At 50.0% G+C, this 14,496-nt stretch overlaps 1 long non-coding RNA gene across 4 annotated transcripts in view; it reads left to right on the top strand.

Annotated features, from left to right (window-relative positions):
* The window catches only part of LOC122433298, a 39,612-nt gene that overhangs the window by 14,771 nt on the left and 10,345 nt on the right, over positions 1 to 14,496 (top strand). The window contains exon 3 of one of the 4 annotated variants that reach the window (XR_006267085.1): positions 9,422 to 10,377. The exons of 1 other annotated variant lie outside the window; for it this stretch is intronic. This is a non-coding gene — a long non-coding RNA (uncharacterized LOC122433298). Of the gene's footprint in view, positions 1 to 3,514; positions 3,579 to 6,358; positions 9,291 to 9,421; positions 10,378 to 14,496 lie in introns of those variants that run through there. 2 more of the 4 variants (XR_006267078.1, XR_006267086.1) reach the window with 2 other exon arrangements.

Here is a 14,496-nt window from a genome sequence, read left to right as displayed (position 1 = left end):
GAAAAATAAAGTCTGACACTGTTTCCACTGTTTCCCCATCTATTTCCCATGAAGTGATGGGACCAGATGCCATGATCTTTGTTTTCTGAACGTTGAGCTTTAAGCCAACTTTTTCACTCTCCTCTTACACTTTCATCAAGAGGCTTTTTAGTTCCTCTTCATTTTCTGCCATAAGGGTGGTGTCATCTGCATATCTGAGGTTATTTATATTTCTCTCGGCGATCTTGATTCCAGCTTGTGCTTCTTCCAGCCCAGCATTTCTCATGATGTACTCTGCATATAAGTTAAATAAGCAGCGAGACAATATACAGCCTTGACATACTCCTTTTCCTATTTGGAACCAGTCTGTTGTTCCATGTCCATTTCTAACTGTTGCTTCCTGACCTGCATATAGGTTTCTCAAGAGGCAGATCAGGTGGTCTGGTATTCCCATCTCTTTCAGAATTTTCCACAGTTTATTGTGATCCACACAGTCAACGGCTTTGGCATAGTCAATAACTCAAAAATAGATGTTTTTCTGAAACTCTCTTGCTTTTTCGATGATCCAGCAGATGTTGGCAATTTGATCTCTGGTTCCTCTGCCTTTTCTAAAATGAGCTTGAACATCTGGAAGTTCACAGTTCACGTATTGTTGAAGCCTGACTTGGAGAATTTTGAGCATTACTTTACTAGCGTGTGAGATGAGTGCAATTTTGCAATAGTTTGATCATTCTTTGGGATTGGAATGAACACTGACCTTTTCCAGTCCAGTGGCCACTGCTGAGTTTTCCAAATTTGCTGGCATATTCAGTGCAGCACTTTCACAGCATCATCTTTCAGGATTTGAAATAGCTCAACTGGAATTCCATCACCTCCACTAGCTTTGTTCGTAGTGATGCTTTCTAAGGCCCACTTGACTTCACATTCCAGGATGTCTGACTCTAGGAGAGTGATCACACCATCATGATTATCTGGATCGTGAAGATCTTTTTTGTACAGTTCTTCTGTGTATTCTTGCCATCTCTTCTTAATATCTTCTGTTTCTGTTAGGTCCATACCATTTCTGTCCTTTATCGAGCTCATCTTTGCAGGAAATGTTCCCTTGGTATCTCTAATTTTCTTGAAGAGATCTTTAGTCTTTCCCATTCTGTTGTTTTCCTCTATTTCTTTGCATTGATCGCTGAGGAAGGCTTTCTTATCTCTCCTTGCTCTTCTTTGGAACTCAGCATTCAAATGGGAATATCTTTCCTTTTCTCCTTTGCTTTTTGCTTCCTTTCTTTTCACAGCTATTTGTAAGGCCTCCTCAGACAGCCATTTTGCTTTTTTGCATTTCTTTTCCATGGGGATGGTCTTGATCCCTGTCGCCTGTACAGTGTCATGAACCTCCGTCCATAGTTCATCAGGCACTCTGTCTATCAGATTTAGTCCCTTAAATCTATTTCTCACTTCCACTGTATAGTCATAAGGGATTCGATTTGGGTCTACCTGAATGGTCTAGTGGTTTTCCCTACTTTCTCCAATTTAAGTCCGAATTTGGCAATAAGGAGTTCATGATCTGAGCCACAGTCAGCTCCCGGTCGTGTTTTTGCTGACTGTATAGAGCTTCTCCATCTTTGGCTGCAAAGAATATAATCACTCTGATTTTGGTGTTGACCATCTGGTGATGTCCATGTGTAGAGTCTTCTCTTCTGTTGTTGGAAGAGGGTGTTTGCTATGACCAGTGTGTTCTCTTGGTAAAACTCTATTAGCCTTTGCCCTGCTTCATTCCATACTCCAAGGCCAAATCTGCCTGTTCTTCCAGGTGTCTCTTGACTTCCTACTTTTGCATTCCAGTCCCCTGTAATGAAAAGGACATCTTTTTTGGGTGTTAGTTCTAAAAGGTCTTGTAGGTCTTCATAGAACCATTCAACGTCAGCTTCTTCAGCGTTACTGGTCGGGGCACATGCCTGCTCATTAGCATATGAAATTCAGTTCAGTTCAGTCACTCAGTTGTGTCTGACTCTTCGCAATCCCATGGACTGCAGCACTCCAGGCCTCCCGGTCCATCACCAACTCCTGGAGCTTACTCAAACTCATTGAGTCGGTGATGCCATCCAACCATCTCATCCTCTGTCGTCCCCTTCTCCTCCTGCCTTCAATCTTTCCCAGCCTATAAAAACTAACCACGGCAAATTTCACGGCCGCATTCGCCCTCTGCGATGGCCCACACTCTGTCTGTGGAGTGTGTTTCTCGCTGTATCTGAATAAATCCATTTCTTCCCTATCACTTTGTCTCCCACTAAATTCCTTCTATGATGAGACATCAAGTACCTGAGCTTCATTAGGTTCTGAAACCAGGTACTGTGGGTTTTGTCTGGGTTTGAGTCCCAAGCAGGGTTTTGGCTAGGTTCAATCCTAGCACATGGGTTCGAGTCCCAATCTGCGGTAAACAGTTTCAGCTTTTCCTCCAAGGAGCAAGTGTCTTTTAACTTCGGGGCTGCAGTCACCATCTGCAGTGATTTTGGAGCCTAAGAAAATAAAGTCTGTCACTGTTTCCATTCTGTCCCCATCTATTTGCATGAAGTGATGGGACAGGATGCCATGATCTTAGCTTTTTGAATGTTGAGTTTTAAGCCGGCTTTTCCTCCCTCCTCTTTCACTTTTGTCAAGAGGCTCCTCAGTTCCTCTTTGCTTTCTGCCATGAGGGTGGTGTCATCTGGGTATCTGAGGTGATTGATACTTCTCCCAGCAAACTTGATTCCAGCTGTGCTTCATCCAGCCCGACATTTCTCGTGATGTGCTCTACACACAAGTTAAATAAGCAGGGTGACAGTGTACAGTCTGTATTGTGTTGTGTCCTCGGGCTCTGTCATTCTTTCAAAGGTTGTGCCCTGCCCCCTTCCTTCCTATTTCATCACAGCAGAACTGGGGCTGCGGGATCTGCTCCCACGACAGTGCCCTCATGTGGGGCTGATTGTTGGCTGGAGGTCTCAGTTCCTTATCACATGAACTCGCCACAGACCGAGTGGCCTTGGGCTCTGGGCTTTTCCCAGTGCCAGCGTTCCAAGAGAGAGCAAGGCAGAAACTGAACCCAGTGACTGATCCAGAGAAGGCATGCACTGTTATTTCTGCAAGATCTTATTGGTTATGTTATCCAAAAACTGAGTTCGCCTCTTGGTGGGTGTTTGAGCCAAAAGACACAACCAAGCCAAAGAAGAAAGAATTTATTACTTGCAGCAGGTAAAGAGAACACCTGGGATCTTTCCCAAAGCAGTGTCTCTCTGAACAACAAATCTGTAGAAGTTTTAAGCTAAGTGGGCTTCCCGTGATGGCTCAGTGGGTAAAGAATCTGCCTGCAATGCAGGAGACATAGGAGACAGGGGTTCTATCACTAGGCCAGGTAAGATCACCTGGAGAAGGAAATGGCAACACACTCCAGTATTCTTGCCCGGGAAATCCCATGGACAGAGGAGCCTGGCAGGCTACAGTCCATGGGATCACAAAGAGTCAGACAGGACTTAGTGACAGGGTTTTTGTTTTTTTTTTTTTTTTTAAGCTAAGGGTACATGAACGCAGAAGAATTGATGCTTTTGAACTGTGGTGTTGGAGAAGACTCTTGAGAGTCCCTTGGACTGCAAGGAGATCCAACCTGTCAATCCTCAAGGAAATCAGTGCTGGGTGTTCATTGGAAGGACTGATGTTGAAGCTGAAACTCCAATACTTTGGCCACCTGATGCAAAGAGCTGACTCATTGGAAAAGACCCTGATGCTGGGAAAGATTGAGGGCAGGAGGAGAAGGGGACAACAGAGGATGAGACGGTTGGATGGCATCACCGACTCGACTGACATGGGTTTGGGTGGACTCTGGGAGTTGGTGATGGACAGGGAGGCCTGGCGGGCTGCGGTTCATGGGGTCGCAAAGAGTGGGACGTGACCGAGTGACTGAACTGAACATGCATATTCATGAAGGGGCTTGGGCAGCAGAGGACAGAGTCCAGGCTTTAGTTGATTGAAGTCACGACAGTCAGAAAAAAGTCATTGTCGCCCCTTCAGTTCAGTTCAGGGCCCTTGATCTGTGAATACTTCAGACTAATCTTTACCATTGAAAGAGAACTGGGAGTCTTTACAACTGATGCATTATCTTTGTTATTATTAATTCTCTTGCTTGAAAATAGTCCTTTGTTTCTGCTTTCCTTTGTTCCCTGAAGACCATTAATTACTGAGACCTGCTCAGAGGCAAGGACTGTGACCAGGCGTAGATCACAAAATGGGTTAGGCCAAAAATGACTTTTTGGGATTTCCCTGGTGGTCCAGTGGTTAAGATTCCACGTTTCCACTGCAGGGGACACAGGTTTGGTTCAATCCCTGGTCAGGGAATTAAGATCCCACATCCCATATCAGGCGGCCCAGCCAAGAAAAAAAAAAAAGACTTCCATCGAGAAAGCTGGGCCTGGTTCTCTTTCTCCAGGGACCCTAACACTATCTGCTTACAGGTATGCAGGTCAGCCTTATTCAGTGTGGAAGGGAACTACCCAGACAGGTGACTGTCAGGGGGTGGGACTGTTTGGGGAAACACAGTCACTGAAACTGCTTACCCTGGCCAGGCACCAGAGTAATCATTTGCATGAGTTATTTTACTGCCTGAGGTCCTGATAAGGACCACAGAACTAATAAGTCACCAACAACCAGAAGAGTTCAGGAAAGGTCAGGAGATAATACATGTCCTGTGTGTTAGTCGCAGTCCTGTCCGACTCTTTGCCTCCCCACGGACTGTAGCCCACCAGGCTCCTCTGTCCATGGGATTTCCCAGGCAAGAATACGGGAGTGGGTTGCCATCCCCTCTTCCAGGGGATCTTTCCAACTCAGGGATCGAACCCAGGTCTCCCGCATTTCAGGCATTCTTTACATCTGACCTATCTGCCACATGTCCTGCCACCTCCCAGAGTCCCTCTCGATGGTATCCATCTGGTTGAGCAATGCATGCACCACCAGGAAGGACTCTAAGTCAGAATGATTGGCCAAAGAAAACCCAGAAACGAATCCCATCACCATAAAACCCACGACTGTGAGCCACGAGGCAGAGCAGTTCTCCTGGGTTCCTTTACCCTGCTGCTCTCTGCCCCAGGCCCCTTCCCAATAAAGTCTCTTTCTTGTCAGCTCATGTGTCTCCTTAGACAATTCATTTCCAAGTGGTAGACCAGAGCCCACTCTCAGGCCCTGGAAAGAGTTCCCTCTGCTGCAGCAGGACCACTGGGGCCATCTTGGAGGCTGGCTATCACAGATAGTAACATATAGGAAGGAACTGGGTGGTTGGGAGGATCAAATTAAGAGACTGATGTCAACGTGCGGAGTGAGTTTCCCAGGGCTGCTGAATCACAGAGACAGTGGCTTCACACACAGGAGTGTGTCTTCTCACAGTCCTGGGGCTGGAAGTCCAAAGTCAGGTGAGCCCTGGGCTCTCTGTGGCTCCCGGGACAGAGTCGTCCGTGTCTCTTCCAGCAACTGGTGGTCGCTGGCAATCTTTGGAAGTTTTTTTTTTTGTTTTGGCTGCCCCATGGCATGCTGGGGCATGCCATGCCCCACCAGGGATCAAACCTGTACCCCTGCATTGAGAACATGGAGTTGTACCCATTAGACCACCAGGAAAGTCCCCACATGGTTTTCTTATAAGGACATTGTCACACTGGATTGACACGTGGTAGTGATCTAGTTACTTCAGTCATGTCTGACTCTTTGCGACCACGTGGACTATAGCTTGCCAGGCTCCTCTGTCCATGAGATTTCCCAGGCAAGAATACTCGAGTGGGTTGCCATTTCCTTCTCCAGGAGATCCTCCCGACCCAGAGATCAAATCCGGATCTCCTGCATTGCAGGAGGATTCTTTACTGACTGAGCCATCAGGGAAGCCCAGATTGGATGGAATCTCATCCAATATAACTTCATCTTAACTTGATAACATCTGCAAAATTCTGTTTCCAAAGAGGGTCACCTTGACAGCTGCCAGGTATTAGGACTTCACTATATCTCTTTTTGGGGTGTGGAGGGGCTTAATTCAACCCCCGGCACATGCTATGTAATGTGTAAAACCCTGTACATAGGAATAAGCATCGTCTTAGATCACAGTGGTGCTGGTGGGAGTAACAGTGATGGGAGCCAGTGGTTAGAATGGCCAGCCTAGTCAGCATTGTGATGTCAGCACAGGGACAATTCTTTAGGGCACTTTATTTTTTATTTTATTTTACTTTTTTGGCTGCATCGCATGGCATGTGGGATCTTAGTTCCCTGAGCAGGGATCAAACTCACATCTCCTGCATTGGTAGCTCAGATTTTTAACCACTGTATTACCAGGGAAGTCTCAAGGTCACTTTAAAAGTCCCTGATGTCTTGGCCATTTTCCCAGGTCCTGTCATTGGAACTTCCTCATGGATTCCAGTGGATTCTAGATTCTGGCCACAGACTTTGTGTCTAACGTTTCCCAGAGGCTGCTTCTACTCCAGAACCTTCTCTCCTGACTTCCCCACACATCTCCGCAGCCCACGTCTCCTCCCTCTGTTTCTGAAGCCACTGTGTCTCTAAAAATTGTCTCCTGGCAGAGTCCCGGCGCCCCTCAAGAAACACAGCTCAGTCCCTCATTCCTGGGCTCACCGACTCTGAAGCCAAACCCACCGCTGGTCAACGTGCAAGAAAAACGCCAGGAGGGAAGGGCTTTCCCGTCACAGCCCTGCCTCTGATTAGTCTCCTCCAGCAAATCCCTTCAGGACCCTTTCTGCCCTAGCCTCCTGATTCCTCAGGCACGTGTCTTCAGATACACGCTGGATAAGTGTGTGCAAGAGGCAGGGTGTAAAGGAAACCGAGTCAGTCTCTGCCTTCAGACACGCATAATCTAATCAATGAGATCAATGACAACAGTCACTGAGATGCGGGGTGATAGTCACAGAAGTGCACCAGGACCTTGGGGATGAAGCCAGGGGACTCCACGGATGCTGGGGACGAGGGTGCGGGAATCCAGGAGAGAGTAAGAGAAGAGGTGAGATCTGAGCTGGACTGGGAACAATGAAAGGAATGCAAGGGCAGGATGGAAAGGAATTCCAAGCATGAGAGGAGACCTGGAGGCTGTGGGGTCTTGGTGGGTTCAGAAAGCAACAAGTAACCCCTTGTGGCTCAGGCACCCGCTGACGGCTCCTGGGAGAGGATCCCTCCTTGACTCTTATTTTTATTTATCTTTCTTTCTTCCCTTTCCTTTTATAGCTCCGGGGGGCTCCAGGCACTCCTTGGCTGGTGACAGCCTCATTCTAGTCTCTGACTCTGGCTTCACATGACCTGACTCTCTGTGTCTTCTTTTCTGTCTCTTAGAAGGACACTTGTCACTGGATGGAGGGCCCATCCCAATTCAGGATGATCTCGTTTCAAGATCTTTATCTTTTTTTTCCTGCCCATTCGGTAGGGCTTCCGAGGTCTCAGTTACCCAACCAGGGATTGAACTCTGGTCACGGCAGAGTGAAAGCACCAAGTCGGAACCACTGGACCTCTAGGGGACTCCCTCAAGATGTTTATCTTAATTAAATCTGCAAAGATCCTTATTCCAAAAGTTCCAAATGGACGTATCTTTTTTTTTTTTTTCCAGTAGAGGAGAAGGGGAGAGATAAATGCCATTCAACCCACTAACTCCCCCAGCCCCAACCCCACCGGTTCTGGTTATCTGTTGCTATGCAGCAAATAACCCCTAAATATAGTGACTTCAAGCAACAAGCATCTCCTGTGTTTCTTCTGGGTTAGGAATTCAGGAAGGGCTTGTCTGGGCAGTTCCCCCTCTGTGGGCTGGTTTGGGCTTCCTCACAGCATGGCTGCCGGGGGAGGTCAGTGCATTCATGCAGAGTGAGGCAGAGAGCTTGTGGTTTGTGACTTAGTTTCCAGCATTACAGGGGCCGCTTCCTCCTGCTCTGCCATTCACAAATGCTCGCCCTCTCCCCGGGCTCACAGCAGCTCTCTGCAGAAGAGAGAGAGCATTCCCCTTCACAGAGAGATAGGCTGAGCAAGGTAAGCAACTGCCACATTGTTACAACCAAGGATGTGCGAGCAGGCTAAGTCAGCTTCAGTCCTGTCTGACTCTTTGCGAACCCATGGACTGTAGCAAACCAGGCTCCTCTGTCCATGGGATTCTCCAGGCAAGAATACCAGAGTGGGCTGCCATTCCCTTCTTCAGGGGATCTACCTGACCCAGGGATGCAGCCCGCATCTCTTATGTCTCCTGTATTTGGCAGGTGGGTTCTTTACCACCAGCGCCACCTGGGCAGTCCAAGGGCAGAACCCAGGAAAGTGACTTCAGGGTCTGTAATCATAACATGAACAGGGAACCTGGGGTCACTTTCTCTTCTCCAGTGTTTTGTTCTTTTGACCTGAGAAGGGCCTGACCCACCCCAGACCGCTATCCAAAAGGTTCACAGACAATAACGTGCTGTGCAAAGGCGGCCTGGGGATGGGCAGTCAGGTGCCCTGGCTCCCAGCCCTGGCCCTGCCACTTCTATCTGTGTGGTCTTGTGTGTGTTTTCTTGTTCAATAACAGAATGAATCATGCCAGCCTCTCTCCTTTCACCGTCGTCACGGGTGAAATGAGGTTCAATAAGGTAGCTTGCTCGCTAAGCTGTTTAATGCTCTTCAAATAAGCAGTGTCGTATGTCTCTCTGAGCTCTTCAGAGTGCCATGAACCTCCTAGCTGCTTGACAAATATTTGTTGATTTTAATGTAAAGGTTTCCTACCAACCCTAGAAAGAGCAGCACCTCCCATCAACTCAGCCCTGTTCCCAAGGCCAGTTACCACCAAGGGAGCCCATTGGGTGGGTGGAATCATCAGTGAGGGACCGTGGGCTTGGAGTCTGGGTGTTTTGGAGGGGCTTTCTTTTGCCCTGAAGTAGCCAGTGAATAAGACTGGGTGACTCTTTCAGGGTATTCCTACCACTGAGAGCTTTGTAAACAAGCTACCCCCAAATGTAGTAGCTTTAAAGCAGTCTTTTGATCTCTCAACGTTGTGCGGCTTGACAGGGTTCCGCTGGCCCGTTCTCACTCGACCATGGGGTGGGGGCCTCTGTGCAGCTGTAATGAGGGAGCAGCCGGGGCCGCGGTCGTCTGAAGGCCCCCCTGGACGGGATGTCGGGTGGTCAGGGCCCACCCCCACGTAGCCTCTCTGTCCAGGGGGACGGCCCAGCTTCTTAAGTGGCAGCTCACAGCTCCAAGGGGCTTCCCTGGCGGCTCAGACAGTAAAGACTCGGCCTGCAAAGCAGGAGACCCAGGTTCGATCCCCGGAGTGGGAAGATCCCCTGGAGAAGGGCATGGCAACCCACTCCAGTATTCTTGCCTGGAGACTCCGATGGATAAAGGAGCCTGGGGGGCTATAGGCCATGGGGCTGCAAAGTCAGACACGACTGAGCGACTAACACTTTTCACTTCACTTTCACAACTCCAAAAGCAGGTGGAAATACCCAGTCTTGGAACTTCCATGCTGTTCCAGTGGCTAAGACTCTATGCTCCCAACACAGGGGGCCCAGGTCCCATCCTTGATCTGAGAAGTAGATCCTACATGCCCACAACTAAAGATCCAGCATGCCACAACAAAGATTGAAGACCTCGAAGTTAAAACCAGGTGTGGCAGATAAATAATTTTTTTTTTTTAAAGAAAAAAGAAATGGCCAGTCCTCTCGAGAGTTGGCTCAGCATCGCTTGTGCCATATCCTGTCAGTCAAAGCAGCCACAAGGCAGTGTGGCCACAAGCCCGTGGAGAAATGGACTCTAGCTCTTGAGAGGGGAGCGGTGTGTACCTATAAGGAGGGCGGGAATTGACAGCCACCGTCTCTGACACAAGCTACTACCCAGAATAAGGGGCAGTCCTCACGACTCAGACTCCTGAGCTGCCTGGCTTCGATCGGCTGTTGCTATGACAACTCCTCCTTTGGAGGAGTGTCGGGGGGCAGGGGGAAACCCCTCAATGGAGAACCTACTGGGGAGCCTTAGGCCCCTGCACCTGTCCCCCGGGTGCTGCTGGCTTGCCCTGGGCCACGGGAATCCTGTAGAGCTCGGCCCTGGGGCAGCAAGGTCAGGGCCACAGTTCGGAGGCCTGTACGAGGCCACCATCCAGCCTGGCCGCATGCCCTTGTCTGACCACAGCCCTGACCTAGCTGTTGAATGGCTTCTTGGGGTGGCTTCTGCTTGTCCGCTGGACAGCCGTGCGGGCAAAACTCCTGCGTGGGGGCGGAGAGGGCAGCTTGAAGTGGAAGGGAGAAGCCGACCAAACCATGCGTCATCGAGTGGCCTGTCTCTCTTAAATAAAAAGTTTGTCACCAGGCATCGTGTATGTGCACTTCTCAGGCAATGGAGCCCTGCTCGGCCAGCCTCTCCTCTTGTTTATTTCCTGACTCCACCCCTATTCCTGGTCCTCACGGTGGCTCGTGTTAAACTCTATGACATCCCCCAGCTTTCCCAACCCACGCTCGTCCACCAGCGGATTTCTCCCATCCTGGGTCCTTTGGTTGCCACCAAAATCTCCGCTTTCTCTGCCCAGCGAATAAAAAATACGGAGACAGAGTTTGGAAGAAAGAGGAAGAGGCTTTAATCCTCTGCCAGGAGAGGGTAGAACAGAATAGGCTACCACCTCAAGAACTGTGCGCTCCACTCCTAGGGGAACCGAGAGACTTTACATAGCCTGGGTCTCATGGTCTTAGGGTAAATGGTGAGGTTCAGAGTAATGAAGGTCTTGGGGCTTCCCTGGGGCTCACTGGTAAAGAATCCGCCTACCAATGTAGCAGACACAGGTTCGTTTCCTGGGTCGGGACGATCCCCTGGAGAAGGAAATGGCAACCCATTCCAGTATTCTTGCCTGGAGAATCCCATGGACAGGGGAGCCTGGCGGGCTACAGTCCCTGGGGTCGCAAAGAGTCAGACACGACTGAGCCACTGAGCACACACAGAAAAAGATAGTTTGTTTACAACGTTGTGTTAGCTTTCAGGTGTTCAGCCCAGTGATTCAGTTATTCTACATATATACCTTTATTTTTTCAGATTTTTTTTCACCCTTCCCTTTTGACTGTAACTAACTCTGTACGCCCTGGGGGAGTCATTGCTTCTCTCAACCCCCAGTTTCCTCACCTGTAACGCAGAAATAATAAGAGCTATCTCATAGAGGGGCCTCCCTGATGGTCCCATAAGTAGGTTAAGAATCCACCTTCCAATGCAGGAGACGCAGGTTTGATCCCTGGTCGGGGAACTGGCATCCCTCACGCCTCGGGGCAGCTAAACCCTTGTGCTCCACAGCCTGTGCTCTGTAACAAGGAAAGCCTGCATGCTGCAACAGAGACCTGGAGCAGCCAAAAAAAAAAAAGAAAAGATTTAACCTGGCGGTCTCTAGCACAGGTCTGATACATGGAAGAAGTAAGCTAACAGTCATAGCCACAGTCGCAGCCCTGCCCCCCAAACATACTAGGTGTTAAATGCTTTACATGGGTAATCTGATCTAAACCTCAGGGCTCCAGGAACCAAGGACTATTTTTATCTCTATTTTATAAAGCAAAGAAACTATAAAGCTTAGAGAGATTAAGTAACTTGCCCAAGGTCATTCGGTTAGTAAGTGACGGCAGCTCGGAGACTTGAACCCATTTTTTCCCCACAGCAGGCTGATCCTAAGCCCCATGGCCTCTCCCCAGGCTTCCCGCTTTTTCTCTAGACTCACATGCCCCTGAAGATGGGTCACTCCGTGTTCATCTTTTTCAGTGGCCTACCTTGGAGATTTATGGAGCCACAAACACGTGTTCACAGGGGAGGCATCTGATCAGGTCGAATTAAACTGAGCAAAGGGGAAGCGATTTCCCAGGGTCAGCGTGGGGGGCTCAGTTCAGCAAAAATCTGCTTCCTCTCCCCGCTTACACACTTTCCTCGGGACGTCCCTCGTAGTCCAGGGGCTAGGACTCGGCACACAGTGCAGGGGGCCTGGGTTCGATCTCTAGTCAGGGGACTAGATCCCACACGCTGCAACCAAGAGTTTGCGTGCCACGACTAAAGGTCCTGCATGCTTCAACTCAGACTGGGCACAGTCAAGTAAATAAGTGTTGAAAAAAAAAAACCAAAAACTGTCCTCTCTGCAATGATGGACAGTCAGGCCCTTGGGGAACTCAAGATAGCCACAGCAGGTCCAGGGTTTAGGAAGGACGGCTAGCCCTAAAGGCTGCTCTGAACTGCCTGGGCAGGAGTCTGGTGAATTACAACAGGGGTCAGTAAACCATACAGGCCAAAGGCTGGCCCTCTGCCTGTTTTTATAAATACAGTTTTATTGGAACACAGCTGCGCCCATGTGTTGATGTATTATTGTCTGTCTGTGTTCATGCTGCAATGGCAGTGATGGAGACCACGTAGCCAAAAAGTCAAAAACCTTTGGGACTTCCCTGGGGGTCCAGAGGCTAAGACTCTGAGCTCCCAATGGGCCTGGGTTCGATCCCTGGTCAGGAACTAGATCCCATATGCTGCAACTAAGAGTTCACATGCTGCAACTATAGATCCTGAGTGCTGAAACTAAGACCCGGCACAGCCAATTAAAATACATAATTTTTTTTAAGTCAAAAATCTGTGCTCTTTGGCCCTTTACCAAAAAAAACCCATTGGCCTCTGAATTAGGGAAGGCCTCTCCCTGCCCTCTGCATGATGATCTCTGTTTGGGCTGATAGAGGAGATTCAGGTTTTGAGTAGGAGGCTGTCTGTCGGAGGTGGCGTGTGGGTGTCTCTCCAATCTGATGGGCTGGACTTGTTCAGGGTGAGAGTGGGTAGAGGTCTCAGCCGTGCTGACTCAGGCCCCGGGTCATTTTTCACTCCTGCCCTCAGGCTGTCATTGGCCACTGGGCAGCTGCAGACCCCAGCAGAGAACCACCGGTTCCCTTGGTCCACCAGGGCCTGGGCAGCTCAGGAGGAAAAGACAGAACTTGTTCCCAGCACACCAAGAATTTCCGGCCCCTTGCCCCAGAATAACTGCGGCCGGAGCCTGGGGGCAGGAGGTAAATTCCAGAAGGGTGAGAGGCACTGAAATGTGAGCTCAGCTGTGACCTGGTGCACTCAGGAGCTCCGGATCTCCGCCATCCCATCTCCCCCTTCTTCAGTCATCCTGGGGACCCGCCCTCCCATCATGGGAAAACAGTGGGTGTGGAGACCCCCTGTTAGGAACAACAGCGGTCTCCTTATTTGGTCCCTTTTCTTGCTCCAGAGGTCTCCTGGGTTCTCCTCCATGGACTGTGCCCCCAGCTGCTTTCTCAGACCTGGGAGGGGCTGTGAGCAAGGGAGGGTTTGTCCTGGGCAGACTCCAACCCCATGGGGACGTGTGCACCCCCACCCACGTGCAAGGAGCTCCAAACAGCAAATAAACAAGTACAAATGCGCACAGCCCCATTCCTCCTCGCCGCCTGGTAAAGGTGTGCCGGCCCGCGCTGTGCCCTTGGGCACTGAATACAGTTGGCCAAGGCTGGCCCCAGTGTCTGCTGAGCTATCAGAATGCCCAGAACCCCCAGCTGCAAGCTGGCTTCTTGGGACGATGGCCCCGGCGCCCAGCCCTCTTACTCTGGTGGGCTGCTGCCCTGGCGATTGATTTTTTGAAAATGTGCTCTGTGCTGACTCCACTCTTTCCGTAGCATCCCTCTCTCTGGAACCAGGGCTCCTTCCTGCAAGCTGGTCTGGCCAGAGAGCAAGGGAGAAGCATATGTCTCATACGTGGGGGCTCAGAGGGGGAAGGGAGGAGCCGGCCAGCCACCTGGAGCCATGCCTCTGTCTCCCACCTCCCCTGGAACCCAGGTCTCCATCCCAGCCGATTTCATTGGCATCCTTGAACTAAAAGCATCCATAGCTGGGCCAAGCGACCCACACATAGGCATAGGAGAGCTTATCAGGGCTGAAATTATTGCATTACCATATTTAGTTACTGTGAACCTTTACAAACTTTTTTTTTTTCCAATCACACAAAGGAATTCATACTTGTTAAAACATTCAAAGTAAGATCAGAGTTGGCTGAAGATAAGACATGTGCTCCGACCCCTCTTCTCCGCTGTCCCCATGCCACTCCCCACAGAAGCCAGTCTGGGTTGTATCTGTCCAGATGTTTTCTGTGCTTGCTCGTTGGAGCCTCGCCACAATTCCACGAGATGGGCAGGTCTGAGAGCGAAGTCGCCAGTTTACAGGGGAGCAACGTGGGGGCCCCAGGTCTGGCATCAAGAGCAGAGGACCTGGGAGTGGATGAGGCTGAAGGACAGTGAGGTCCCCAGTCCCAGGACGGTCTCCGGTCCCAGGTAGGCTGTGGGGAGAGGGTGGTCCCCACTCCAGGCTCTGGAGGGACCAGCGGGAGCCGGGGGAATCCACTCCCACATCAACTCTGCTCTTAGCTTCCGTGTTGAGTCACAGCTTTGTCTGTTCTAGAAACCAGGGCATTGGAGGGCAGTGTATGCAGACTTGACAATCACAGAACAAGACCACACAGGTTCCCTCTCCACCTTTAGAAGAAAAGATATGACCTTTCATCAA

Source organism: Cervus canadensis, chromosome 1 (assembly GCF_019320065.1).
Source record: "Cervus canadensis isolate Bull #8, Minnesota chromosome 1, ASM1932006v1, whole genome shotgun sequence".
Classification (NCBI taxonomy): domain Eukaryota; kingdom Metazoa; phylum Chordata; class Mammalia; order Artiodactyla; family Cervidae; genus Cervus; species Cervus canadensis.
Note: the sequence above shows the minus strand (reverse complement) of the source record. Positions and strands in the feature narration are given on the sequence as shown.